Consider the following 6,000-nt stretch of genomic DNA (forward strand, 5'->3'; position numbering starts at 1 on the left):
TGCATGGTTGTTAGAGACCATATACTAACACCACGTGCCAAATTTCAACCGGACCGGATGAAATTTGCTTCTCTTAGAGGCTCCGAAAGCCAAATCTGGGGATCGGTTTATATGGGGGCTATATATAATTATGGGCTAATGTGGACCAATTTTTGCATGGTTTTTAGAGACCATATACTAACACCATGTACCAAGTTTCAGCCGGGTCGGATGAAATTTGCTTCTCTTGGAGCAATCGCAAGCCAAATCTGGGGATCGGTTTATATGGGGGCTATACGTAAAAGTGAACCGATATGCCCCATTTGCAATACCGTCCGACCTATATTAATAACAACTACTTGTGCCAAGTTTCAAGTCGATAGCTTGTTTCGTTCGGAAGTTAAGGTGATTTCAACAAACGGACGGACGGACATGCTTAGATCGACTCAGAATTTCACCACGACCCAGAATATATATACTTTATGGGGTCTTAGAGCAATATTTCGATGTGTTACAAACGGAATGACAATGTTAATATACACCCATCTTATGGTGGAGGGTATACAAATTTCAATAAATGATTTTTATCCTAATTTTACTTTTTTTGGGGTTCGGTTGAAACTGGGATTGAACCCATCATGGTTCATGGGTTTATGTGGTTTTAGTGAATTCACCGATTTTTTCTGATATTTGCTTGATTATTTCGCTGCAACTAGAGGATGCTGATATTCATCTAACTGTGGCTCCCATCATGTCCGAATCAATTTGACATAAATGCGTTTCCTCTATTGGGGTTAAGCTACACTTGGGAGCTATAAACAGGAAGTCCCTTTTCATTGAACAAAAAATAGAATCGGGCAGCACTCAGTGTTTAGAGGGAACGTCACCACTCTGGTATCACAATGGACTAAGGAGTCTAAATAAGCCTGAAATAACGGGCTGCCATTGTAGCTAACCTAGCTTAAGCTAATCTTGCAGTTTAGTCAACATCGGGGTTTAAGCTGAAATCAAAATACGATTTTATTTTTATAATATTTTATAATAATATGTAAAATTCTCGTAGCGGTTCTGTAACTGTCATTTCTTGTTTTTGCAGATGGCTCATTTCATTTTCATTTCTGAACTGAAAAACAAACTAATTTTCTATTTCTTCATCTTCTTCTGCTGCAGCATTGTTAATTTGCCGGCAAGGACATTTCATTGTCAGTGGACATCTTGCCAGAGCTATCTCAATTACATTACATCCCCCCCCAACGACCAACGAAAATAACCACTGCCACCGTGTGATGAGAAAGTGTTGGCAGGATAAACAATGCGCAAGGAACAAAATGAAAATTAATATTTAATGCATTCATTTGCCGCCTTGATAATTACGCTTAACTATTTCATTGTCAGCTTAGATATGAATTAAATACCCTCAAACAGTTCCCGGCCCCGGCTCCGGTCCCGGCTCTAGCAAAAGTCTTGTGTTGTCGTTCTTGGGCTACTCGTCTTACTGTTTATTCTCTATTCAGCATGATTCGAGATGCGAAAAATTGTCTATGCTCCTTTTGATAGCCGGGGCTTTCAGGGATATTAGAGTAACGTTGAAGTATTTAGTATGTATAACGCCTAGAAAATTGCAGCTAATGACTTTTTCCATGAACCAATGTGGAGCAAAAGGGTGGGTGAGTGGTAAAATCAAACCAAATGACGATGAGGAAACGTAAGAAAGAAGTAAATTGTCTTTAGAGACAGGATATATCAGGACATTTACACACACTTGCTCTCAAAGCCAGTTAGCTTTGCAATGTCATTTACCACCATGGCCTCTATGTGGACCATGCTTCACCAGCTCAATTATGCTGCAAATGAATGTGGCATTGTAGCCCCAGTCATAGCAAGGACAGACCTGTATGTGACAAGGTAGAAATGACTACCTCTCGTTATCCTTAAATGGTAACTTCCTGCCGCTCCAGAGTGTCAGTAAGTAGTGTGAATACACAGAACAAAATTATTGACTTTATTAGTTAGCTGAAAATATGGCTTAGAATGAAAGGCCTTTTTTTAACATTGTCTAACAATGGAAGTGAGGTGCAATTCCTACCAAAGCATGACCATATTGACAATGGGTCAATAATAATATAAAATACCTGTCGGCCGATTCTTTTTCTCAGCGTAAACCTTTTTCATTTTGATGATAAGTAGAATGTTCCTCCAATACAGTTTGGCTTAGAATTATACCAAAATCCTGCAATTAGTTTCAAAATTTAATTTCTATAGGAAATTTTTGCAAAATTGAATTTCTATAGAAAATTTTTGCAAAATTTTATTTCTATAGAAAATTTTTGCAACATTTTATTTCTGTATAAAATTTTGTCAAAATTTTATTTCTGTAGAAAATTTTGTAAAAATTTTATTTCTGTAGAAAATCTTGTCAAAATTTTATTTCTGTAGAAAATTTTGTCAAAATTTTATTTCCAAAGAAAATTTTGTTAAAATTTTATTTCTGTAGAAAATTTTGTCAAAATTTTATTTCTGTAGAAAATTTTGTCAAAATTTTATTTCCAAAGAAAATTTTGTCAAAATTTTATTTCCAAAGAAAATTTTGTCAAAATTTTATTTCTGTAGAAAATTTTGTCAAAATTTTTTTTCTTTCGAAAATTTTTGAAATATTTTATTTCCAAAGAAAATTGTGTCAAAATTTTATTTTCAAAGAAAATTTTGTTAATTTGTTTTGCTATAGAAAACTTTTGTCAAAATTTTATTTCTATAGAAAAATTTGTCAAAATTTTATTTCTATAGCAAATTTTGTCAAAATTTTATTTCTATAGAAAATTTTGTCAAAATTTTATTTCTATAGAAAATTTTGTCAAAATTTTATTTCTATAGAAAAATTTGTCACAATTGTATTTCTATAGAAAATTTTGTCAAAATTTTATTTCTATAGCAAAATTTGTCACAATTGTTTTCTATAGGAAAATTTGTCAAGATTTTATTTTTAAACAAAGTTTTGTCAAAATTTTATTTCTTTAAACATTTTTGTCAACATTTTATTTCTATGGAAAATTTTTGCTAAATTTTTAAATTTTGTCAACATTTTATATCTATAGAAAATTTAGTCAAACATGTTTTTCTATAGCACATTTTTTCAAAATTTTATTTCTATAGAAAATGTTATCTAATTTTTATGCCTATAGAAAATTTTATCAAAATTTTATTTCTATAGAAATTTTTTTTTGTTTTATTTCTATAGAAAATTTTGTCAAAATTGTTTTTCCATAGAACATTTTTTCAAAGTTTAATTTTTACCGAAAATGTTATCTACATTTTATGCCTATAGAATATTTTATCAAAATTTTATTTCTATAAATAATTTTGTTTTTTGTTTTATTCCTATAGAAAATTTTGTTTTTTGTTTTATTTCTATAGAAAATTTGGTCAACACTTTATATCTATAAAAAAAATGTTGTCAAAATTTTATTTCTATAGAAAATTTTGTTAAAATTTTACTTCTATAGAAAATTTTCTCAAAATGTTATTTCTAAGAAAATATTCTCAAAATGTCATATCTACAGAAAATTTTGTCAAAATTTTATTTCTATAGAAAATTTTGTCAAAATTTTATTTCTATAGAAAATGTTGTCGAAATTTTATTACTATAGAAAATTTTGTCAAAATTTTATTTCTGTAGGAAATTTTGTCAAAAATTTTTTTCTTTCGAAAATTTTTGCAATATTTTATTTCCAAAGAAAATTGTGTCAAAATTTTATTTACAAAGAAAATTTTGTTAATTTGTTTTGCTATAGAAAACTTTTGTCAAAATTTTATTTCTATTGAAAAATTTGTCAAAATTTTATTTCTATAGAAAATTTATATAGAAGTAAAATTTTAACAAAATTTTCTATAGAAGTAAAATTTTAACAAAATTTTCTATAGAACTAAAATTTTGCAAAAATTTTCTATAAAAATAAAATTTTGCAAAAATTTTCTTCAAAAATAACATCTTGACAACATTTTCTATAGAAATAAGATTTTGAGAACATTTTCAAAAGAAAAAAAATTTTGACAAATTTTTCTTTAAAAAATAAAATTTTGAGAAAATTTACTAGCGAAATAAAATTTTCACTAAATTTTCTATAGGAATAAATAAAAAAAAAAATAAAATTTTGACATAATTTTCAATAGAAATAAAATTTTGACAAAATTCTCAATAGAAATAAAATTTTTAAAAAATTTTCTATAGAAATAAAATTTTGCAAAAATTTTCTATAAAAATAAAATTTTGCAAAAATGTTCTATAGAAGTAATATTTTGCAAAAATGTTCTATAGAAGTAATATTTTGACAAAATTTTCTAGAGAAATAAAATTTTTACAAATTTTTCTGTAGAAATAAAATTTTGACAAAATTTTCTATAGAAATAAAATTTTGCAAAAATTTTCTATAGAAATAACATTTTGACAAATTTTTCGTAGAAATAACATTTTGACAAAATTTTCTGTAGAAGTAAAATTTTAACAAAATGTTCCACAGAACTAAAATTTTGCAAAAATTTTCTATACAAATAACATTTTAAGAAAATTTTCTTAGAAATAACATTTCGACAAAATTTTCTATAGAAAAAAAATTTGACAGAATTTTCGATAGAAATAAAATTTTTACAAAATTTTCTGTAGAAATAAAATTTTGACAAAATTTTCGATAGAACAAATTTTTTAAGAAAAATTTTCTATAGAAATAAAATGTTGACAAAATTTTCGATAGAAAAAAAAATTTGCAAAATTTTCTTAGAAATAAAATTTTGCAAAAATTTTCTATAAAAATAAAATTTTGCAAAAAATGTCGTCAGAAATAACATTTTGAGAAAATTTTCTCAGATATAACATTTTGACAAAATTTTCTATAGAAATAAAATTTTGACAAAATTTTCTATAGAATTAAAATTTTTACAAAATTTTTTGTAGACATAACATTTTGACAAAATTTCTCATAGAAATAAAATGTTGAAAAAATTTTCTATAGAACTAAATTTTTAAGAAAAATTTGCCCAAAAAAAAAAAAAATTGACAAAATTTTCGATAGAAAAAAAATTGGCTAAATTTTGTATAGAAATAAAATTTTGACATAATTTTGTATGTAAATAAAATGTTGACAAAATTTTCTATCAAAATCATTAGTCTAAAGACAAAATCTTTCGAACTGGTTATGCTTTGTTACGGTGTGGAAGAAAAAGCTGTGGTAATATATTAAGCACAAGTGTAACTCTATCTAGGCGTATATGTGTGTATTTGAACATGTATACGCGCATTCATTTTCAGCACCCACCTGTTTAACAATTAATGTCCTTTAACACATCTACAAAGCGATTTCGTATTTAATACTCTATACCTTAATTCACATTTCGTTTTCTTCTTATGTTTTTTTGTTTTCTTTTCAAGATCTCTGGTCCGCCAGCTACAGCTGCTTTCATTTCCTTTGCTCCATCCATTTACCACCACTTGTCGTTTTTGTCTTTTGTAATTTGTCTCACAAGTAATTAGTAAGATTTAAATTGGTTTATGTTCTTCTCCTTCTCCTTTATATTTTATTCTTAGCTTCCGTTTCTTCGTTTCGCTTAAAGACATTCGCATGAGTAGTGGAAATCTGAAGGATTCAGTAAATGTGAAAGTTATTTTTTCACTAGAGTGGATTTCTTTTAACGATGTTTTCCTCTTGGGAAAAAGACATTTCGTAAAAAAGATTAAAACTCCTTGACAGGAACGAGGGTAATGATTATATTTGTCATATGTTTAATAGATGCACCAAAATAAGCCTTGGAAACCCCATCCATTTTTAGATTAATGGCTAAGTTAGAAATTATGATCGATTTACCTTGCTTTATGTTAGAAAATCAATTTTAGTTTATTCGTTCTGACACTTGTTTTCATCATGGGCTGCAGAAACGTGATAAAATTCGAATATGGCTACAATCGCAATTAATGCCATTTAAAGTAAAAATTGTTTTAACATATTTTATGTATTTTAATATTCAAAACCCCGA

Source organism: Haematobia irritans, chromosome 4 (genome assembly GCF_050003625.1).
Source record: "Haematobia irritans isolate KBUSLIRL chromosome 4, ASM5000362v1, whole genome shotgun sequence".
Lineage (NCBI taxonomy): Eukaryota > Metazoa > Arthropoda > Insecta > Diptera > Muscidae > Haematobia > Haematobia irritans.